This window comes from Trichosurus vulpecula, chromosome 5 (genome assembly GCF_011100635.1).
Source record: "Trichosurus vulpecula isolate mTriVul1 chromosome 5, mTriVul1.pri, whole genome shotgun sequence".
NCBI classification, from domain to species: domain Eukaryota; kingdom Metazoa; phylum Chordata; class Mammalia; order Diprotodontia; family Phalangeridae; genus Trichosurus; species Trichosurus vulpecula.
Genome location: NC_050577.1, coordinates 227593990 through 227619185, shown reverse-complemented (window position 1 = coordinate 227619185; position 25196 = coordinate 227593990). Strand labels below are relative to the sequence as shown.

The following is a 25196-nucleotide window of genomic DNA, read 5'->3' as shown; positions in this document are numbered from 1 at the left end:
TTAGTCAAGGAGAGAAGCTGTCTAGTAGTATACCTGCCAATAGCTTCCTTTGTGACTTTCGATGTGTCACTTAATCTTTCTGAACCTCAGTTTCTTTTTATTGAAAATAAATGGATTGGATTAGTTAACCCTGAAGGTCTCTTCTAACTTAAAAATATATTTTTCTATGATTAATGTTATGCCCAAATGGCACAAATGGTATATGCTTAATTATAACTTGTCCATTTCCTTAGTCTAGCTAGATTTATGGCCTTTAGATAGATGTTCTTCCTCTTTGATTTTTGCAAAAGTTTCATGTTAAACTTTTGTAAGCTTTTACTTTTTCATTTCGAGTTGCAAATTTTCTTCTTCCCTACAGATCCTCCTGCACCCATTTTACATGTGAAGTCATCCTCTTTACCTTTTCCTGATGACATGGTAGCTAACATATTGCAGCCTACTCATGCCCATTGTATACTTCTCCATTGCCCTTTCGATAACTTTTAACTTTCATTCTTCGGAGACTATGCTATTCCATCACTAACTACAATATGGCATCACTAGAAAGATATTATTGCTATGGAGATCAGTCTTTGTTTCAGAGAGATGTTTGGGGGTCACTAGAAGGGATACAAAATCAGAGACAATCCTTAATGAATATAGTGGTTTCTTTTTACCATAATGAGCATAATGATGTGAATTCTTCCCTGACCCCCATCTGAAGGAAACTCCATGGGTCATCTTCCATATTGAAGGATAATTCATTTCTCCATTATTATATGTTATTATGATGGTTCCATTATTCTAAAAGGAGTGAGGTTTGTAAATAACTCTGTCCAAATGAAAAAGTAAACAGGGCAAAAAGAAGTAGGGAGTGGAATAATACTTATTGCAGATCCTAAATTTCAAATCGACTTAACTGAGATATATATTGTCATTTCCACTGCAATATAAATAGCTTCTAGCCTTAGCTCCCTAATCCCAACAGTGCATATCAGATAGAAGAATGATGCATATTCCATTTTGTTTTTGTTTGTTGACTCTAAAAATCTTGCCGTCATCAATTCACAGAAGAGTCAACAAATAGCTGTCAATATCAATTCCCATGATTTTACACTCATCGAACCAACCTTTGAAGTTTTATTGTTGTTCAAAACTCCATAGGTGAGAAATATATGAATAGGTTGTGATAACATTTATCTGAATCATACCAAAAACATTTAACTCAGCATTGGTGGAATGGCTGGTGAAGGAAACTTCATTATGTACTGCATTTAGGGAATTGAAGATCTAAATCACATTAGGAATAGGTTTATTTTATAAAATTTTAATATAGAGCAACTCTTATAAGAACCCAGGATATTTTTGAGTTTATTAATTTCCTGTTTTACTTAGTTCTTTTCTTGACTTTAGCTATTCCACATAAAGGGGAGTTATGAGAGAGGAGGAGATGGGAAGTGAAGTAGGTAGGTAAGTCACAAAGGATGAATAAGGAAAATTCTTATGACTCAAAATAAAGGTTTATGAATACATATTTATCTACTTCCGAGGGAAAGATTATATTGTTATAACAATGATAATCACTGCAGGTTGCAAAAATTTAGCGACTGCCAAATGCTTTGGGGGCAATTAGGTGGCACAGTGGATAGAGTGATGTGCCTGAAGTCACGAAATCTCATCTTCCTGAGTTTAAATCTGGCCTCAGACAATTGCTACCTGGTGACCATGGACAAGTCACTTAATCCTGTTTGTCTCACTTTCTTCATCTAGAAAATAACCTGGAGAAGGAAATGGTAAGTCCTTCCAGTATCTTTGCCAACAAAACCCCAAATGGAGTTGCAAAGAGTCAGACGTGACTGAAACTATTGAACGACAACAATGGTGATATCTTGGTGAGTGGTTCAGTCACTGTCACTGTGAAAATACAGGCCTTGTTAACTGTCATGGACCTGAACACACTTTGTGAACATAGTGAGTGGCTGACCAAGGTTGTTTTGCAGAAGTGAAAGGTCACGTCTCTCTTATACATTCTCCTCACTGCTGGCAAGTATGATATTGATATCTGGCTAATTGGAAGAGAAATCAAGTGCAAATGTATAAAAATATTGTCTGTATCTGAGGATTAAGTTATTTGTTTGCAAGGCTCCATTTTAGCAACAAATACAGTCAGTGGATCTTTTCCAGTTATGATTCTTCAAGATTATCAAGCCTTCAGGGATAACAAGTCTGGCATTAACTTGACTTTGGGGACATCTTTGCTCTGTTTTTTGACAATTGCATCTCTATATCATTGACTTTAGGGAAGAGAACCTGATCATCCCCTGACCTCTGCCTGAGTACAGGAACTCAAAAAGCGCTTAAGCTCCATGACAGGTGAAATGCCATGGCTGAATGGACCAGATGGGCAGAATAATACGGACTTGGTTTTCACAACCAAAAATTCACTCAATATTATGTAAGGAACAAGGCTGAAGATACAGGCAGCAACTAAAAAAATTTTTGTTTTTGGTGCTGAAGCTACTTGTGCTGATGCAGCCTCTGTGGAAGGTGATTTTGCATGATCCCAAGTTCATACTTAATGATATCATCATGCATTGCATGGTCATTCATTTTCCTGAGTAGGGGGAAAGGTAGGAGAGGAAGGATCATTCTATTGAAATAACACAAAGCAACAAGATAGTAGTCTCTACAACATGATAAGACCAATCTGTAAGTGAAAGATCTTTTCCACCCATTGAATAGGTCTCAGGTTGGGTCAACCAAAGGAGGTCTTATTAGAGGCAGGACCACACCTTTTCAGTAACAAGGTGTGAGGCCCCAGGCCTACACCTTTTTGCTAGTGAGACTGGGAGAGGCATGAAACCCTCAGGGACCTCAGGGGAGTTGCTAAGGCCAGAGCCAATGGTATGTACGCTGAGTTCTAGCCAATCAGATGCTGGCCTAGAACTGAAAGCAGCAGAAGTGAGAGCAGGAGAACTGAGAGCAGTGGAACTGAGATAGGCAAGATTCAGAAGCAGACATCAAGAAGACATTGAGGCAGCAGACATTGAGGGAGAGCCAGCATCAAGAGAGACTGCAGAGGGGAGAGTGCAGAACAAGAGAGAGTTGCAGAGATCAAAGAGCAGAATCTGCAGAGAGCTACAGGAATTGGAATCCAGCCCAAGGAGAAGGAGTAGGAACTTGGAATCTACGGAGCTGCAGAAGAGAGTGCTGAATGTAGAATTAGGATTCATGAGTAATTGTTTAAAGGAAGACCCTAGCAGGGGTGAAGGTTACAAGAAGATTTGGCTCCTTGCTATAATATTGTGTTATAATTTCCTTCTTGCTACATTGAGGTGGGCTTACTGGTTTTGGAATATAATTGCTACTATATGGAATTGGAATTACTGGTTTTGGGATTGGATTCTCTCATGTCTAAATAAATGTTATACTTCCCCTGCCTTCTACCTAGAGAATTTCTTATACTTTGCAATTCTGAACCATTCAGGCATGTTCATGGTCATCCTTGAGGTCATGAAGCTTGCCTTACTGCTGTAACCATTGAAACTCATTTGTACATAGTTATACCTGTCACTTTAAAAGAACAAATATGGGGCCTATCGTTCTTGACTGGAGTATTGATTTAAAGTAAAGCAAATTAAATGATTGAAAGAAAAAGAAAAAATGGAATAATTAAAATAGTAAGTCTTATAATTGTTATCCCCACTTTAGAGAAAACTGAGGCCTGAAGAGATTTAAGATTCATTTATTCACCACCTAACAGATAAGTGTCAGAGGTGGGATTTGGACCCAGATCTTTATATGATATGTTTAGTTTATTCTTCAGCCTTTCCCTCTCCAATGGCACCTTTTTAATTGCCTATGTGAGAGGAGTCAAGAATCTTAATTCTCTCAAGTGCAGCCTGAACCACATTAAAAGGTAGCTGGGAAATATTTTTAATTAAAAATATAAGAATTTTATTTTAATTTTCTAAGTCAATATGTCATCTGCAAGGACCTTTATGTAGGGCTTAGTGGCCACCATTTCTTTTTCAGTTTGACATCACTGACCTACACACATTCACATGTTTTGAAAGGCTTTCCCTTATCACTTATCCCTTTATTTACCTACTCACCTTTTTGTCTCCTTCCCTCTATTCTTAAACTTCTCTGTAAAGATTTTGATACTCAGTATACAGTCTTCTTCAGTAATACTTATCCCCTTACTATATATTGCAAACTCCTACCAACTTAACAAAATTTTTTCTCAAAAGTCATCTGTGGCTTCCTAATTATTGAATTCCATGATATTTTTTCCATTGCTTATTCATGACATCTCTGAAGCATTTAATGCTACTCATGACTCTTTGCTGTTAGATATTCTATTGAATTTAATTCAGAGTCATATGTCCTTGTGATTGACATCAATGAATGAATGAATCCACTCCAATGTGATCATAGCCTATATTAAGAAAAAATCATATCCAGGACTAGAAAGTCGATAATCCTGCTGGCCTCTGCCTGGGTGGGTTTCCAATGGACTTAATGTGTTATGTTTTGAAGACTACGTTTTAGAAAGGACAATTAGTAAGGTACAAAATTTTGAGAGAAGACAGAACAGGAGAGTAAATATTCTAAATATTGTACCAGTCAGGGATGATTTGAAGGGGCTGGGGATATTTTGCTACAGAAAAGAACAGTAGGGGTATAATAAAATATCCTTTGTGGTCTTTAAATATTAAAAGAACAATATTTTGGAATAATGGGATTAGATTTATCCTACTCAGCACCCCCTCCAGATGGCAGAATTAAGAACAGTGAATAGTATTGCAGGGAGACAGATTCCAATTTAATGAAAATAAAACTTAGTAACAATTAAAACTATTGAAGCCTCTTATCAGAAATCTTCAAGTATAACCTCAATAACTTTTCAGAAGTGTTTTAGAAGGTATGTTATTTGAAGTTTTAGTAATAAACTCATTTCTCTAGATGTGCACACAGTAGGTAATTAATAAATGTTTGGTGAATGAATGCAGTTTGATCTTAGTAGAACAGAGGTAGGCTAATATGAAGTTCCTAAGTAGTAGAAAGACACTGAATCTCCTAATTTTAAAAGGATACCTAGAATACTGTCTCAGCCACCTGTGTAAACATGGGCAAATCACTTCACCTCCCTATGCCTCAGTTTCTTCCTGTATAAAATAATGAGCTTGGATGATATCAGGTCTAATGATCTTTCCATTGCTAAAATTTAATGATCTGATAAGCTTATGTGCCTAAATTATATGATTAGAATATAATGCTTTGATGAATGCAATGCATGATTACAACAGCTAGTCAAGCACCCATGTCATTATTCATTTTTGTGGAATTCACACCAGCTAAAATTTCCAGTACTTTAGGAAGATTTGCATATATGAGCTATGCCACCCTAGCCATACCAGATCTCAAACTGTATTATAAAGTGGTAATTATCAAAACAATCTGGCTAAGAAATAGAGTGATTGATCAGTGGAACATATTAGGTACAAATTACATTATGGTAAATGATCATAGTAATCCAGTATATAATAAAACCCAAAATCTAAGCCTTTTGGAACAAAAATTCATTATTTGACAAAATCTGCTGGAACACAGTATGGTAGAAATTTGATATAGAACAAAAACTCATACCAAGATAAGGTCAAAATAGGTATGTGATTGACATATAAAGGGTGAAACCATAAGCAAATTAGGAGAGCATGGAACAATTCATCTGTCAGATCTATGGATAAGGAAAATATTTGTGAGCAAACAAGAGATAGAGAGCATTACAAAATGTAAAATTGATAATCTTGATTATCTAAAATGCAAAAGATTTTGCACAAACAAAAGCAATGCAACCAAAATTAAAAGGAAAGCAGAAAACCGGGAGGGGAGAAATTTGCAACAAATATCTCTAATAAAGATATCATTTCTCAAATATATAAAGAACTGAATCTAATTCATAAAAATACAAGTCATTCCCCAGCTGATCAATGTCCAAAGGATATGAACATTCAGTTTTAAGACAAAGAAATCAAAGCTATCTACAGTCATATGAAAAAATTCTCTAAATCATGACTGATTAGAGAAATGCAGGTTAAAACAACTATGAAGTACCACCTCACACCTATACAATTGCCTAATATTACAAAAAAGGAAAATGTTGGATATTGGAAGGAATATGGGAAAACTGGGACACTAATGCACTATTGGTGGAGCTGTGAACTGATCCACTCATTCTAGAGAACAATTCGGAACTATTCCCAAAGAGCTATAAAATTTTGCATATCCTTTGATCCAGCAATACCACTGCTAGGTCTATATCTCAAACACATCAAAGAGGGGAATAGAGCTATATGTACAAAAATATTTATAAGAACTCTTTTTGTTGTGGCTAAGAATTGGAAGTCAAAGGGATGCCTATCCCAATTCAGGAATGGGTAAACAAACTGTGATATATGATTTTGATGGAATATTATTGTGATTTAAGAAATGACAAGGATGATTTCAGAAAAACCTGGAAAGACTTACGTGAACTGATGCAAAGTGAAGTGAACAGAACCAGGAGAATGTTGTACACAGTAACAACTATATTGTTCAGAGTTGTGAATGACAGATATTCTCAGCAATACAATGATCCAAGAAAATCCCGAAGGACTAATGATGAAGCATACTATCTGCCTCCAGAGAAAGAACTGATATTCTTTGAAAACAGACTAAAACATGCTATTTTTAACTATTTTCATACAATAGTATTCCATCATAATCACATACTACAATGCTTAACTGATGGGCATTCTCTCAATTTCTAATTCTTTACCCTCAGAAAAGTGAGTCTATAAATATTTGTGTGCATATAAGTCCTTTTCTTTTTTTTGTTTTTTTATCTCTTTTGGGATACATATGTAGTAGTGCTATTGCTAGTTCAAAAGGTATGCAAAGTGTTATAGCCCTTTGGGCATAGTTGCCAATTGCTCTCCAGAATGGTTGAATCAGTTCACAACTCCACTCACAATGCATTGATGTCTCATTTTTCCACATCCACTCTAAAATTTGTCACTTATATTTTCTGTTCTTTTAGACAGTCTAATGGGTATAAGGTAGTACCACAGAATTGTTTTAATATGCATTTCTTCAGTCAATAGTGAGTTAGAATATTTTTCATATGGCTATAGATAGCTTTGATTAATTCATCGGATAAGTGTTCGTTATCTTCCAATCATTTCAACTGGGTAATGGCTCTTATTTTTTTTATAAATTTTACTCAATTCTCTATATGTTTGAGAAATGAGGCCTTTATCAGAGAAACTTGCTTCAATTTTTTTTCCAGTTATTTACTGCTAACTGTATTTCCCTCCACCCTACCCCCCCCTTCTCTCTCTCCTTCCACCCTGTCCCTCCTTGTAATGGCAAGTAAAGTGGGGCTTTTTGTTCTCTTTTGTTTTGGAGTGCTTCTCAACACTAAGGCAATCAAGTGCCTTTGAGTCTTGCCTTTGTTTCAGTCAAGAGTCTTTCATTGAATGGGGAGTCTTTGATGACCTGCTTAAGTCATGGGAAGACATAGGTCACATGGCTTTGAGTCACATCGTTGTGATGCTCTCTGACCCTAAAGAAGTATATATACATATACATACATGCATACACACACACACACACACACACGCATATATATACATACATACATATATATATACATATATATATATATATACTGTGAGGTATAGTGTGTATATATATATGTATATACATATATACATATACATATACATATATATATATATATATATATATATATATACATATATATATATATATATATATATATATATATATATATATATATATATATATATATATATATATATATATATATATATATATATACTGTGAGGTATACTGTGAGGTTAGCATTTTGCTTGGGGCTCAGTCACTGGAAGAGTGTGCTGTGGTTTGATCAGATGAGACTCTGAGTAGCTGTTAAGGAGTCCCCAGGCTTTGAAAAACCCAGATGTTGGTGCTTCTCTCTCTGGAAACTATGTATGTAACATCTTGGTCAGACAGCTAGAAGTCTGTCTGTTGATTTGCGTTATTTTGCTCTGTTTATGTAATTTCTGTTTGTAATTTCTATTTGTGTTTTCTCCGAAGTTCAGGGTGCTGTCTTTTTCTCCTGAACTAAGTGAATTATATATGTATGTTTAATTAAAGTAAGATTGTTAACCCCAAAAAGTTGCTTTCCTTAGAAAAGCAGATCAAAGAACCTGTGCTAGCAATCCTCCTGTGTGCTGGTGTTGTTGGTCTTACATAGCCACAGTAGAGCCAAGTAGCATTGTTGTTACACTCCTCAAAAGTGTTTTCCTTCTGACTACCCCTCTTCCCCCAATCTGCCCTCCCTTCCATCACCCCTCTCCTCTCATCCCCTTCCGCTCCTACTTTCCTGTAGGATAAGATACATTTCTATACACAATTGTGTGTATATGTTATTCCCTCTTTGAGCCAATTCTGATGAGAGTAAGATTCACTCGCTCTCCCTTTCCTCCCTCCCCTAGCCCTCCACTGCTGTAAAAGCATCTTCTTGCCTCCTATGTTAGATAATTTAGTCCATTCTATCTCTCCCTTTCTCTTTCTCCCAGCACATTCCTCTCTCACTCCTTAATTTTATTTTTTAGATATCATCCCTTCATATTCAAATCATACCTGTGCCCTCTGTCTATATATATATATATATATATATATATATATATATATATATATATATATATATATATATATATATATACTGCTTTTAACTATCTTAATATTGAGAAAGGTCTTATGAGTTACAAATATGATCTTCCCATGTAGGAATGTAAAGAGTTTAACATTACAAAGTGCTTTATGATTTCCCTTTCCTGATTACCTTTTTATGCTTCTCTTGAGTCTAGTTTTTGAAATTCAAATTTTCTATTCAGCTATGGTCTTTTCATAAAGAATGCTTGAAAGTCCTTTATGTCATTGAATATTGATTTTTTTCCTGAAGGATTATACTCAGTTTTGTTGGGTAGGTGATTCTTGGTTGCAATCCTAGCTCCTTTGCCCTCCGGAATATCATATTCCAAGCCCTCTGATTCTTTAATGTAGAAGCTGCTAACTCTTGTGTATTCTGACTGTGGCTTCCCCTTACTTGAATCATTTCTCTCTGACTTCCTGCAATATTTTTTCCTTGACCAGGTACTCAGGAAATTGGCTGTACTATTCCTGGGAGTTTTCATTTTGGGATATCTTTCAGGAGGTGATTGGTGGATTCGTTCAATTTTTATTTTCCTCTCTTGTTCACGAATATCAGGGCAGTTTTCCTTGATAATTTCTTGAAAGATATCTAGGCTCTTTATTTTAATCATGACTTTCAGGTAGTCCAATAATTTTTAAACCTTCTCTCTAGGATCTATTTTCCAGGTAAGTTGTTTTTCCAATGAGATATTCCACATTGTCTCCTATTTTTTCCATTTTTTTGGTTTTGTTTTATTACTTTCTTGATTTCTTATAAAGTCATTAGATTCCATTTTCTCCATTCTAATTTTGAGGAATTATTTTTGGGAGCAGAGCCAAGATGGTGGCTGGAAAGCAGGAACTTGCCTAAAGCTCTCACCCAGGACCCTCCAAACACCTATAAAAATGTCTCTGAACAAATTGTAGAGCTTCAGAACCCATGAAATAGTGGAAGGAAGCAGGGCTCCAACCCAGGACAGCCTGGATGGTCACTGGATAAGGTCTGTCTCACAGAGCTGGGAACAGAGCCGAACAGAGCCCAACATGGACCACACCCAGACCAACCAGACCAGGAGCTGAGTGCAACAGTTGTTAGGGCACTGCATCATTGAGCTGTGGTAGCTACCAGACTTCTCAACCCACAAACACCAAAGACAACAGAGAAGGTTAGTGGGAAAAAACTGCAGGGACAGAGTGAAAGGAGCTCGCAGTCAGCCACCACCCTAGGGGCAGTAGAGGTGGTGCAGCTCTGAGGCTGCTTCCAGAGCTATAGCAGCAGTTGCCTCCAGCCCCAGGCCCACCTGGTGGGAGGAATTAAGCAGTAGATTAGAGCGGGAGTGCAAAGCCTGCTTTGCACCGCCTTGATCTGGTCCGCAATCCTGGTTGGTGATTCTTGGGGGAGGAGGAGTGCTGGTGGGCAGAGAGTGCTGTGTAGAAATAGCTCTGAAAACAACAGCACAAGCCCTCAAGCTTGTTACAAAGTACTCTATACTCTACAAGCAGTCATAGCCCGACGAAAAGCTCAAGGGCCAAGTAGTTGGCTGGGAACATGAACAGGGAGCAAAGATGGACTCAGATTCAGATTCAGACTTTGCAATCTTTCTTCAGTGACAAAGAAGACCAAAACATACAGCCTAAAGAAGTCAACAATGTCAAAGAGCCTATATCAAAAGTCTCCAAGAAAAATATGAACTGGTCTCAGGCCATGGAAGAGCTCAAAAAGGATTTGGAAAAGCAAGTTTGAGGACTACAGGAAAAATTGGGAAGAGAAATGAGAGTGATGAAGGAAAACCATGAAAAACAAGTCAATGACTTGCTAAAGGAGACCCAAAAAAATACTGAAGAAAATAACACCCGAAAAAAAAGACTAACTCAAATGGCAAAAGAGCTCCCAAAAACCAATGAGGAGATGAATGTCTTGAAAGGAAGAATTAGCCAAATGGAAAAGGAGGTCCAAAAGACCACTGAAGAAAATACTACCTTAAAAATTAGATTGGTGCAAGTGGAAGCCAGTGACTTTATGAGAAATCAAGATATTATAAAACAGAACCAAAGGAATGAAACAACGAAAGGCAATGTGAAATATCTCATTGGAAAAACCACTGACCTGGAGAATGGATGCAGGGAAGATAATTTAAAAATTATTGGACTACCTGAAAGCCATGATCAAAAAAAGGCAAGATATCATTGTTCAAGAAATTATCAAGGAGAACTGCCCTGATATCCTAGAGCCAGAGGGTAAAATAGAAATTGAAAGAATCCAACGATTACCTCCTGAAAAAGATCCCAGAAAGAAAACTCTTAGAAACATTGTCACCAAATTCCAGAGCTCCCAGATCATACTCCCAGAAAATACTGCAAGCAGCCAGAAAGAAACAATTTGAGTATTGTGGAAACACAATCAGGATAACACAAGATCTAGCAGCTTCTACATTAAGGGATTGAAGGGCTTGGAATATGATGTTCCAGAGGTCAATGGAGCTAGGCTTAAAACCAAGAATCACCTACCCAGCAAAACTTAATATCATGCTCCAATGTAAAATATGGATTTTCAATAAAATAAAGGACTTTCAAGCTTTCTCAGTGAAAAGACCAGAGCTGAATGGAAAATTTGACTTTCAGACACAAAAATCAAGAGAATCATGAAAAGGTAAACAAGACTTACCAAAGTTGAACCCTTTTGTTTACATTCCTACGTGGAAAGATGATGTGTATAATTCATGAGACCTCTGTATTAGGGTAGCTGAAGGTAACATACATATATTTATAGACATAGGGCACAGGGTGAGTTGAATGTGAAAGGATGATATCTAAAAAATAAAATCAAATTAAAGGATGAGAGAGGAATATATTGAGAGAGGGAGAAAGGCAGAGATAGAATGGACAAATTATCTCACAAAGAAGTGGCAAGAAAAAGCAGTTCTGTAGGAAGGGAAGAAGGGGCAGATGAGAGGGAATGAGTGAATGTTGCTGTCATCGGATTTGACGTGAGGAGGGTATAACATCCACATTCAGTTGTGTATCTTACCCCACAGGAAAGAAGGAGGAAGGAGATAAAAAGGGGGGATGATAGAAGGGCAGATAGGGGGAGGAGGTAATCAAAAACAAACACTTTTGAAAAGGGACAGGGTCAAGGGAGAAAACTGAACAAAGGGGGTTAGGATAGGAAGGAGCAAAATATAGTCTTTCACAACATGAGTATTATGGAAGGGTTTTGCATAATGATACGCATGTGGCCTATGTTGAATTGCTTGCCTTCTTAGGGAAGCTGAGTTGGGAGGGAAGAGGGGAGAGAATTTGGAACTCAAAGTTTTAAAAGCAGATGTTCAAAAAAAAGTTTTTGCATGCAACTAGGAAACAAGATATACAGGCAATGGGGCATAGAAATATATCTTGCTCTACAAGAAAGTAAGGGAAAAGGCGATGGGGGGAGTGGGGTGACAGAAGGGAGGACTGACTGGGGAATGGGGCAATCAGAATATATGCCATTTTGGAGTGGAGGGGAGGGTAGAAATGGGGAGAAAATTTGCAATTCAAACTCTTGTGGAAATCAATGCTGAAAACCAAAAATATTAAATAAATAAATAATATTTTTTTAAAAAGTAATTATTTTCTTCAGTGAACTTTTGGACCTCTTTTTCCATTTGATCAATGCTGCTTTTTAAGGCATTTTTCTCCTCTTTGGCTTTTTGGACTTTTTTTGCCATTTGGCCTTGTCTATTTTTTTAAGGTGTTATTGTCTTCACCTTTTTTTGTGTCTCTCTCACCAAGCTGTGGACTCTTTTCACTCTCATTTCTCTTCCCATTTTTTCCTCTGCCTCTCTTACTTGATTTTCAAAATCCTTTTTGAGATCTTCCATGGTTGTTTCAATTCATGTTTTTATTGGAGGCTTTGGATGTAGGAGCTTTGACTTTGCTACCTCCTTCTGAGTGTGTGTTTTAGCCTTCCTTACCATCAAAATATCGTTCTATAGTCAGAGTTTTTTTCTGTTTTTTGCTTATTTCCCCATCCTATTACTTGACTTTTAACCATTTTTTTAAAGTAAGGCTCTCCTTCCAGGGTGGAGTGCATGCTGTCCCAATCTTCAAGGATTTTGTTCAGCTATTTTCAGAGATACTTCTAGAGACCTGTAAGTTTTCAGTAAGTTGTCAGACCTGTAAATTTTCTTCCAAGGTGGTATGATCTAAGCTAGTGCTATCCAAAATGTGGCCAATCTACAAGCACAGACATTTACATAAAAGCTTTAGGAAACAAAGCCAGGATACTGCAGAGCTCTCACTAAAATGGCAAATCAAAATATATTGTCTATTGTTCCAATAAAACCTAAGGTTGGACAACACCGATCCAAGGAAAGATGTTTACTGCACTACTGCCCTGTGCTGTGGTCTGTGAGCTACCACAAGCACTCTTTTTCACCCTGGAACTGTGAGGAGGGTCCCCTCTCCACTGCTGCCACAGGCTGTGCTATGTTTCTCAAACTCCTCATTCCAGAACTGTAACCCAAGGTCTGGATTCAAGTGTGGGCAAAGCAACAGAGTCCTGCCTCAGCAATAGCTAGCAAAGAGACCCCTATAATTTCCATTTGACCAATTGTTGGATCCCCTTACCTTCTGTGGGCTCAAAGCTCCAGAAGCTGCCACTGTCACTGCTGCTACCACTTCAGTCATTCTGAATGCCTGCTCCCAATTTGCTGGGGCTGGGGCTGTGATGGCACAGCTTGGGCTGGACTGAGCTTCACTCTCTTCCAGGTGCAATGGACCTTTTCTGCTGACCTTCTAAGTTCTCTGTGGCATCTGTGTTCTGAGAGGTCTGAAAACCACCACTGCTGCTAGTGATTCAGTCACGCCAAGGTCTGCTCCCAGTTTTCTGGGGCCAGGTCTGCTCTGGCATGGCTTGTGTTAGACTGTGCTTGTCTCTTAGCCTGGTGCAACAGACCTTTCTTATGGACTTTCTAAGTTGTCTTGGGCTGGAAATTTGTTTCACTCTGTCTTTTCATGGGTTGTGCTGCTCTAGAATTTGTTTAGATTCATTTTAAAGGTATTTGGAGAGGTTTAGAGGACAGTTCAGGCGAGACCCTGCTTCCTCCATCTTGGCTCCACCTCTGAAACTCTCAAAACTATTTTTAAAAGGTTAAAAAATTGTTTTAACACATAATGGAGGTGGGAAAAATAAAATCAATTAAACAAAGAAGAATTAACATTAGCCAAGGTGGTGGAAGCAGTGGATGAAAGCCAACCAGATACCTAGAGGATCTGATATTGAAAAAATTCAAGGCACAGGCTATTTCATTTTATCTTTTTATCCCCATTCACTAACACCGTTCCAGGCACATATAAAGACACTTAATAAATACTTGTTGGGGGGTGGGGCGAGAGAGAGAGAGAGAGAGAGAGAGAGAGAGAGAGAGAGAGAGAGATTACTTATTTTAACACAGTCTAAGATTGTATTGGGAAAGCTAGGCGGTACATGGAATGGATACAGTGCTCAGCCTGAAGTGAGGAAGAGTCATATTTTTGTTCAAATTTGGCCTCAGAGACTCACTAACTGGTGACCCTGTGAAAGTCACTTAACCCTGTTCACTCATTTCTTGATCTGTAAAATGAGCTGGAAAAGAATCTTTGCTAAGAAAACCCCAAAATAGGGTCACAAAGAGTTGAACGTGACTGAAACAACTGAAGAATAACAACAAAGAAAGATTGTATTAATTTTTCGAGTAACTGCATTACACTGTTGCTCATAATGAATTTCTACTCAAGTAAAACCCATAGGATTTTGCTTTTTTCATATGATGCTGTTTAGTCTGCTCCATTCTCTGCTTGTAAAATTTATGATCTATTGAAACTTATATTTACAGCAACTATGTATTATCTTTCCTATTTCAGTACATGGTTTCAGCTTGTTGAGCTTTTTTGGAATGTTGTTTAGATTGACCATCCCACTAAACTATGAATATGTGATTTGAGCTATGCAGAAAAAAAGTTAACATAGATCAATGTAATTTACATCAGGTGAGGATATTCATGCATTGATGAATACTTATGACTTCTAGAACATACTTCACATTTATTCCTATTGTTCAGATGGATATAGTGAGGGACTCTGGTAAATGCCATGCTAAAATCAAAATACATTTCCTCTACAGAGTTCCTCTGAGCTACCAGTCTAGTAATCCTACTAAATAATGAATGAGAGGTTAGTTGGCTTAATCCAGAAGCCATATTGATTCTAAGTTGTTTTTTTTTTTGTAAGAGCATAGCAACCATCTGTCTTTCACAGCATATTCCACATGTCTGGAATTCTCTCCATTCCTATCTCTGCCTCCAGGCTTTTGTGACATCAAATGCTATCTAAAATTTTTCATCAACAAGAAGACTTTCCTAATCCCTCTTAATTCTAGTGCCATTCCTCCATTGATTATCTCTAATGTATACTGTATATAGTTTGTTTGTACACGTTGTTTGCATTTTGTCTTCTTCGTTAGACTGTGAGGTCTTTGAGAGAAGGGATGATTTTTTTTAACTTTCTCTATATTCCCTACAATTAGCATAGTGACTGGCACATCATAGGTGCTTAATAAATGTTTCTGCCTGACTGATGAATAAATTATAGAATTGTTCCAGAAAGTTTTATCACATTAACTAATCTGCAATTCTAGGATTCAGTCATCCTCTTAATTTAAAAGCTAGAAGAGCATTTTTCATATTCAGTTTTCTAACATCTCTGCCATTTTCCATTTTTAAAATTTTATCAAGGGTTGTTCTATGGTCATGTCTGAATTTGGGTTTGGAATGCTTAGATCCTTTTAATTGGAGTGGTGATTTTTTTAAAATTACTACTGTCTTTACTTTTGTTGAATGCATTTTAGTTAGGTCCGGTTTGTCAGATTAATGAAAGCCACAGTAACCAATAAACAGGTGTCTTACTTCAGTAGGATTATGCTACATAACATTATATTAATCAACAAAGACATCCATGATTCATATCCAAATATTTTTAAATTATCATAGTTTTTAGTTCTCTATGAATCCATTCTACTTCCTCTACCATTACAGATGAGAAATCTTTTTCCTAGAAAAAGAAAGGGGGAAAAAACTATGAGATGATTGTTCTTGCTTTCCTATTATTTGTTGATGTTTTGACAGTTTTTCCCAAGCCATAGTTTTATATTTTCCAACTTTCTTCTACCAAAGATAAATATAGGGGTGGCAGAGCCAAGATGGTGCCTGGGAAGCAAGGACTTGCTGAGGCTCTCCACCAGGTCCCTCCAAACGCCTGTAAAAATGCCTCTGAACAAATTCCAGAGATGCAGAACCCACTAGATAGCAAGGAGAAGCAGGGCTTCAGCCCAGGAAAGCCTGGATGGTCTCTGGGTAAGGTCTACCTCACAGAGCTGGGAACAGAGCCAAACAGAGCCCAATGTGGACCACACCCAGACCAACCAGACCAGGAGCTGAGTGGAACAGGTGTTAGTGCCCTGAATCATTGAGCAGTAGCAGTTACCAGACTTCTCAACCCACAAATGCCAAAGGCAACAGAGAAGGTTAGTGGAAAAACTGCTAGAGTGAAAGGAACACATGCTTGGGCCTAGTCCCGGGGGGCATGGGAGTGTTGCAGCTCTTGGGCTGCTTCCAGAGCTCCAGCTGCAGTTGCTTCCAGCCCCAGTCCCACCCTGTTGGAGGACTTAAGTGGCATATCAGAGTGGTAGGGCAGATCCTGCTCAGATCTGGGTCACAGTCTGGGTGGGCAGTTCTTGGGGGAGGAGGAGCAGTGGTGTGGCATATTTGGCTTTGTAGAAGTAGCTCTGAAAACAGCAGCACAGCCCCTTAAGCTTGGGACAAAGTACTCCCTATTCTAAAAGCAATCATATGCTGACAAATGCTCAAGGGTCAAGTAGTTGGCAGGGAATAAGAAGAGAGTGTGAAAATGGTCTCAGAATGAGACTTGGACTTTGGAATCATTTTTTTGATGACAAAGAAGACTAAAACATACAGTGAGAAGAAGTCATCAAAGTCAAAGAGCCTACATCAAAAGCATCCAAGAAAAATATGAATTGGTCTCAGGCCATGGAAGAGTTCAAAAAGGATTGGGAAAAGCAAGTAAGAGAAGTAGAGGAAAAATTGAGAAGGGAAATGAGAGTGATGCGAGAAAACCATGAAAAACAAGCCAAAGACTTGCTAAAGGAGACCCAAAAAATACTGAAGAAAATAACGCTTTAAAAAATAGGCTAACTCAAGTGGCAAAAGAGCTCCAAAAAGCCAATGAGGAGAAGCATGCCTTGAAAGGCAGAATTAGCCAAATGGAAAAGGAGGTCCAAAAGACCACTGAAGAAAATACTACCTTAAAAATTAGATTTGAGCAAGTAGAAGCTAGTGACTTTATGAGAAATCAAGATATTAAAAAATAGAAACAAAGGAATGAAAAAATGGAAGACAATGTGAAATATCTCTTTGGAAAAACCACCGACTGGGAAAATGGATACAGGAGAGATAATTTTAAAATTGTTGGACTACCTGAAAGCCATGAGCAAAAAAAGAGCCTAGATATCATCTTTCAAGAAATTATCAAGGAGAACTGCCCTGATATTCTAGAGCCAGAGGGTAAAATAAAAATTGAAAGAATCCACCAATTGCCTCTTGAAAATGACTGAAAAAAGAAAACTCCTTGGAATATTGTGACCAAATTCCAGAGTTCCCAGGTCAAGGATAAAGTACTGCAAATAGCTGGAAAGAAACAATTTGAGTATTGTGGAAACACAATCAGGATAACACAAGATCTAGCAGCTTCTACATTAAGAGATCTTAGGGCTTGGAATACGACATTCCAGAGGTCAATGGAGCTAGGATTGAGGCCAAGAATCACCTACCCAGCCAAACTGAGTATCATGTTCCAAGGCAAAATATGGATTTTCAATAAAATAGAGAACTTTCAAGCTTTCTCAGTGAAAAGACCAGAGCTGAATAGAAAACTTGACTTTCAAACACAAGAATCAAGAGAAGCATGAAAAGGTAAAAAAGAAAAAGAAATCATGAGGGACTGACTAAAGTGGAACTGTTTTGCTTACATTCCCACATGGAAAGATGATGTGTATAATTCATAAGACCTTTCTCACTATTAAGGTAGTTGAAGGGAATATACATATATATATATATAGACAGAGGGCATAGGGAGAGTTCAATATGAAGGAATGATATCTAAAAAATAAAATAAAATGAAGGGATGAGAGAGCAATATATTGAGAGAGGGATAAAGGGAGAGATAGAATGGCATAAATTTTCTCACATAAAAGTGGCAAGAAAAAGCAGTTCATTGGAAGGTAAGAAGGGGCAGGTGAGGGGGAATGAGTGAATCTCATCAGATTTTGACCTGAGGAGGGAATAACATACACACTCAATTGGGTATCTTATCCCACATGAAAGTAGAGGTAAGGGGATAAGAAAGTGGGGTGATAGTAGAGAGGACAGATGGGGGAAGAAGTAATCAAAAACAAACACTTTTGAAAAGGGACAGGGTCAAGGGAGAAAATTGAATAAAGGGGGACAGGATAGGAGGGAGGGAAATATAGTTAGTCTTTCACAGCATGACTATTAATGGGAGTGTTTTGCATAATGATACATCTGTGGCCAATGTTGGATTACTTGGCGTCTTGGGGAGAGTGAGTGGGGAGGGAAGAGCAGAGAGAATTTGGAATTCAAAGTTTTAAAAGAAGATGCTTAAAAAAAAGTTGTTTTTGTATGCAACTGGGAAATAAGATATACATGCAATGGGGCATGGAAATCTATCTTGCCCTACAAGAAAGCAAGGGAAAAAGGGACTGGGAGGAAAGGGAGTGGGGTGACAGAAGGGAGGGCTGACTGGGGAATGGGGCAATCAGAATATATGCCACCTTGGAGTGGGGGGAGGGTAGAAATGGGGAGAAAATTTGTAATTCAAAATCTTGTGGAAATCGATGCTGAAAACTAAGAATATTAAAGAATAAAGCATGGAATAAAAAATTTAGAAAAACAAAGTTAAGTATACCTCTTTTAGGTCCTTAGAATTTTTCAAAAGCTTTAGCTCATTTTTTATTTTATCCTTGATGTCGGCATTCGTTTCTTTTCCTTCCACCTTTTCCTATTTATCCTTTGATATGTAGCATTCTATTTTTTAAAGATTTTCTTTTTAGTTCTTAGAGTTCTTTATACAATCTTATAAATTTCTCTGTGTAGCTGTGCATTTTCTTGAGCTTTGGGATTTTCCTTTTTTTTAATTTAAATTTATTTATTTAACATATTTAGTTTTCGGCATTGATTTTCACAATACTTTGAATTACAAATTTTCTTCCCATTTCTACCCTCCTCCCCACTCCAAGATGGCATATATTCTGGTTGCCCTGTTCCCTAGTCAGCCCTCCCGTCCATCACCCCCCTCCCCTCTCATCCCCTTTTCCCTTCCTTTCTTGTAGGGCAAGATAAATTTCCACGCCCCATAGCCTGCGTATCTTATTTTTTAGTTGCATGAAAAACATTTTTTTTTGTTTTTGAACATTTGTTTTTAAAACTTTTAGTTCCAAATTCTCTCCCCTCTTCCCTTCCCACCCACCCTCCCTGAGAAGTCAAGCAATTCAACCTAGGCCACACATGTATCATTATGTATAACCCTTCCACAATACTCATGTTGTGAAAGGCTAACTACATTTTGCTCCTTCCCAACCCATCCCGCTTTATTGAATTTTCTCCCTTGACCCTGTCCCCTTTCCAAAGTGTTTGTTTTGATTACCTCCACCCCCATCTGCCCTCCACTCCATCATCCCCCCCGCCTTTTATTTTTTTTTTATCTTCCTCCCTCTTCTTTCCTGTGGGGTAAGATACCCAACTGAGTATGTATGGTATTCCCCCTCAGGCCAAATCCGATGAGAGCAAGATTCACTCATTCCCCCCTCACCTGCCCTCTCCCCTCCTCCCACAGAACTGCTTCCTCTTGCCACCTTTATGTGAGATAATCCATCCCATTCTATCTCTCCCTATCTCCCTCTCTCAGTATGTTGCTCTCTCATCCCTTAATTTCATTTTATTTCTTTTAGATATCTTCCCTTCATCTTCAACTCACCCTGTGTCTGCTCTCTCTCTTTCACATATATATATATATATATATATATACATATACATATACATACATATATATACACATACATACACATAGATATATACATACATACACATTCACCTATATATATACATAAACATATATATTTATATATATATATACATATACATATATATATAAATATATGCATATTCCCTTCATCTACTCTAATACTGAGGTCTCATGAATCATACACATCATCTTTCCATGTAGGAATGTAAACAAAACAGTTCAACTTTAGTAAGTCCCTTGCAATTTCTGTTTCTTGATTACCTTTTCATGCTTCTCTTGATTCTTGTGCTTGAAAGTCAAATGTTCTATTCATTCTAGTCTTTTCACTGAGAAAGCTTGAAAGTCCTCTATTTTATTGAAAATCCGTATTTTGCCTTGGAGCATGATACTCAGTTTTGCTTGGTAGGTGTAGCCAGAATGGACTTTGTTTTCTTTGAATGACTCAGCTTGCCTCGTTGAGCTTCCCTGGACGCTGGGGCTTGCTCTTCCGGGGCAGGACCAGAGCTTCCTGTGTGATGAGTCGTGACGCTGGCTGAGGGGAGGTGTGTTAACGTGATCTACGCTGGGGGAGGGGCCAAGTCAAGAACCAATCTGCCCTGGTCGTTCAGGCGGCGCTTGATGATGTCAAAAACTCTATAAGAGGGGAGAGGACAGCTTGAAGATCCTCCTTTCCTTTTCCGGTTGGAGCCAGAGACGCCTACAGCCGAAGCTGAGCTGCCGGTAGCAGAGCTGACTAGAGGCTAGTGGGTAATCTTCTTACCGTAGAGGGGAAGCATGTATACGATTTTGCCTTGTACCATCTCGCTTCTCTGTGGCCTCCTAGTTACTCTTGTGAGGCGGACTTATTGGGCCTGGAAGCTTTTGATGAAAATATCAAAATGGGGATGCTGGTTTGTGGGATTGTTACTGTGGAGTGTAAATACATGCTTTAGTTCTCCTGCCTTCTGCCTAGAGAATTCCTTATATCCTGCGGTTCTGGACCTTTTAGGCACATATGAGATTCTCTTTGAAATCATAAATTCTGCCTTCCTAATATAGTAGGTGATTCTAGGTTTTAATCCTAGCTCCATGGACCTCTGGAATATCACATTCCAAGCCCTTCAATCTCTTAATGTAGAAGCTGCCAGATCTTGGGATATTCTGATTGGGTTTCCACAATACTCAAATTGTTTCTTTCTGGCTGCTTGCAATATTTTCTCCTTGATCTGGGAGCTCTGGAATTTGGTGACAATATTCCCAGGAGTTTTCTTTTTGGGATCTTTTTTCAAGAGGCAATTTGTGGATTCTTTCAATTTCTATTTTGCCCTGTGGCTCTAGAATATCAGGGCAGTTCTCCTTGATAATTTCTTGAAAGATGGTATCTAGGCTTTTTTTTTGATCATGGCTTTCAGGTAGTCCAATAATTTTTAAATTATCTCTCCTGGATCTATTTTCCAGGTCAGTGGTTTTTCCAATGAGATATTTCACATTGTCTTCCATTTTTTCATTCCTTTGGTTCTGTTTTATAATATTCTGATTTCTCGTAAAGTCACTAGCTTCCACTTGCTCCAATCTAATTTTTAAAGTAGTATTTTCTTCAGTGGTCTTTTGGACCTCCTTTTCCATTTGGCTAATTCTGCCTTTCAAGGCATTCTTCTCCTCATTGGCTTTTTGGAGCTCTTTTGCCATTTGAGTTAGTCTATTTTTTAAGGTGTTGTTTCCTTCAGTGTATTTTTCAGTATATTTTTGGGTCTCCTTTAGCAAGTCATTGACTTGTTATTCATGGTTTTCTCGCATCCTTCTCATTTCTCTTCCCAATTTTTACTCTACTTCTCTAACTTGCTTTTCCAAATCCTTTTTGAGCTCTTCCATGGCCTGGGACCAGTTCATGTTTTTCTTGGAGGCTTTTGTTGTAGACTCTATGACTTTGTTGTCTTCTTTAGGCTGTATGTTTTAGTCTTCTTTGTCACCAAAGAAAGAATCCAAAGTCTGAGACTGAATCTGGGTGTGCTTTTGCTGCCTGGCCATATTCCCAATCAACTAACTTGACCCTTGAGTTTTTCAGTGGGGTATTACTGCTTGTAGACTAACGAGTTCTATGTTCCACTTTTGGCGGGGAGGGGCCAGCTCTGTCACACCAGCACTCCTCCTTCCCCAAGAACCCCCAGCCCAGGCTGGGCTTAGATCTTTAGCAGGCTGTGCACTCCTGCTCTGATCCGCCACTTAATTCCTCCCACCAGGTGGGCCTGGGGCCGGAAGCAGCAGCAACTGTAGCTGCCCCACCTCCGCTGCCCCCGGGGCTGGAAGCCGAACCACGAACTCCTTCCACTCCCGCAGCTTTTCCCACTAACCTTCTCCGCAGTCTTTGGTATTTGTGGGTTGAGGAGTCTGGTAACTGCCGCAGCTTTACATAATCAGGGCGCTAGGGGCCCCATACGCCCGACTCCACATTTGGTTGTTCTGCGCCACTCAGGCTGGGCTCTGCTCCACTCCGTTCCCAGCTCCCAGCTCCCAGCTCCCAGCTCCGTGTGGGATAGACCTCACCCAGAGACCATCCCTGATTCCCTCTGCTGTTCTGTGGGTTCTGCCATTCTAGAATTGGTTCAGAGCCATTTTTTATAGGTTTTTGGAGGGACTCAGTACGGAGCTCACAGTAGTCCCTGCTTACCAGCCTCCATCTTTCAGGATTTTCCTTTTTGAAATTATAGTGTCAGATTTTTCTTTTTAGAGCCTCTTAATATTCTTGAGATTTTTTCAGCATTTATTTGTGGGAAGAGATGATTCTTTTATTTTTCTGATTTAAAAAATCTGGAATTTCTTTTTTTTCAATCTTGTAAAAAAAATTTTAAATTTTAATACTGTTTAGTTTGGAAAACATTTTATCATTCTAAACATACAAAAAAATTAACAAAATGTACCAAGTATTAGTTATAGAATGTCAACTTCCATTGCTGCATTGTCCATTAGTTTTTTAAAAAAAAAGTTTCCATTTTAAAATGACAGCATTTAACAACCACAACCAAAAAACTATTTTTCATGCCAGCTGAAACCCTACCCCCTGGCCACATCGAAGAATGGCAGCAGACTGCTATTTCACTATATACAAAATGACAGCTTTAAGCTAGATGGACAATCATCATATAAAGCTACTCTAAAAATGCATGCTTTGGGCCATGGCACCTAATGAAAGATCCAAATTAATTTTCCCTTTCTAAGGTGTCATATTTCCAAACATTTATGAGAAGAATTTGTCTAGTACATATAAACACACACACACTTACATGTGGGTATACGTTTGTATGAGTGTGTGGAGATATTTATATGCCCCCTCCCCTCCAGATATACAGAGAGAGTTTAAGTTTACATCCTGGGATTTCTAATCAATAACCATATCTATCACACACAAAAGCCTGTAATTTAAAAAAAATGTTTTGTTATAGCAACAGCAAAGTGCATAGAGACAGGAAAACACTAAATTTCCTTTTCCTTTTAAAAATGTTTGGAAATATATACAACTTTGATACAGTTTCATAACACCTATGTCTATGACACATGAACCAGGTAAAATGTCTAGAGCACCTGTTTCCAAATTTAAAAGTTAAATGCTACAAATGCAGTAGACACTGTATCAATAAAGGTGCTTTAGTGTTTCCCCAACTCTATGGTATTTAAGATGAATAATGTAGTTTTATTCATCATCATCTTCTTCATCTTCCTCCTCTTCCTCCTCTTCTTCCTCTTCTACCTTTTCCTGGGAAACTTTAGATATTCCCTTTGCACTATCAAACTTTCCTTTGAATTTGTAATCAGCAACATCCTAGGCCAGGAAGTTGCAGATCTCAGACCAGGGGCAGCAATCACAGACTGCCCTAGATCAGACCAGTCTGGGGGGCATTGAAAGCTTGCAGGTTCCAAGCTCTCCTCAAGATCCTAGAATAACAGATCTCTTAGGACCTTTTCATATTTTTCCTTCAGTTTTGCTGCCTTATTGTTGTATGGCTGCTTTTCACTATCACTCAGATTATTCCACATCTCACCAAGTTTTTTTTGCTACATCCCCAATGGATATCCCAGGGTTTGTAGATTTTATCTTGTGGTGAAATTCTGAACAGAATAGGAAGAACCCAGATGGGGGCCATTTGGGAGCATTAGGATCCTTTTTTTCCCTCCTTTAGCTGGTCCATAATCCTTCATCTCCCTGTCATACAGCAACTTATCAGCTTTTACCATTTCATCAAACTTGAATTTTTCCTTTCCAGACATATTCTTCCATCTTTCTGAAAACTTCTTTGAAAATTCTGCAAAATTGGCGGGAACTTCAAGATTTTTTTTTCTTATGTTCCTCACGGCATGTTTGTACAAAGAAGGGATAAACAGACATTTTGCCTTTTGGTTTCTTTTGGTCACCTTTAGCCATCTCCAGTGTGTAACTGTATTGTTCGCTAGTCTGTATAATGCAGGGCACAACAAGTGGCTGGAATTTATTTCTGATAATACTAAGAACTCTCTTCCTTGGCTATTAGAGGAGATGTTGCCATCAACTCCACCCATAACCTTCATACCACAAATGTTCTCCTCCTTCTGTATTTGAATCAAAATCCAGAGCTTCATTGCCTCTTGTTGATAAGTCTAGTCCCCAAAAGATGAAATTGTCAGCTAAGCCAAAGCTTATCAGTTGTATTATTCCTTTTATAGAGGCTTCTCTATGTCCAAATAGCTAAAGTCATCCATCACTACTGCAATCTAACTTGCATAATGATTATTTATAATCTTTGCTAAGGACATATCTTCCATTATAGCTTCTGTATGACTAAGGGACACATAGTGCATTCTCACTTTATAGCTCATTTTAGCTTTCCACCTATTTCCATGTGGTTCTGGAAAAATGTAATAGGACTGAAGAAAAACATTGGACAAAGTCTGCATGTATATCTTACCACCAATGTGCCATACTATGATGAAGTTGGATGATATGTCTTTCCAGTCTAAAGGGTCTCTCCAGGTCAGTACTCTAGATCTATCTATCTGTCTGTTTGTCTGTCTATCTATCTATCTATCTATCTATCTATCTATATCTATCCATCTCTCTATATATCTACTTATCTATACACATTCATTTAATCTATTTTGTTAGTAGGAGGAAAAATATGGAAATAAAACAGATGTCCATTGAATGATGAATAGCCAATCAAATTGTGATACATGAAAGGGATGAGATATTTTTGAGCCAAAAGAAAGTAAAAAGTATCAGGAATTTAGAGAAACATGAGAAAGTGTATTTAGTGTGAGCATTCTCTATTTAAGTATATATGTATATTCTGCACCTTATTTCAATCTATTTGAAAAGTTGGAGGGA

The 25196-nt window shown here is 38.1% G+C and overlaps 2 pseudogenes; one reads left to right on the top strand and one right to left on the bottom strand.

Moving 5' to 3' along the window:
* Positions 1-1847: 1847 nt before the first annotated feature.
* Positions 1848-2438, top strand: LOC118851212 (annotated as a pseudogene).
* Positions 2439-23528: 21090 nt separating this feature from the next.
* LOC118852297 lies at positions 23529-24257 on the bottom strand (annotated as a pseudogene).
* Between the last annotated feature and the right edge of the window lie 939 nt (positions 24258-25196).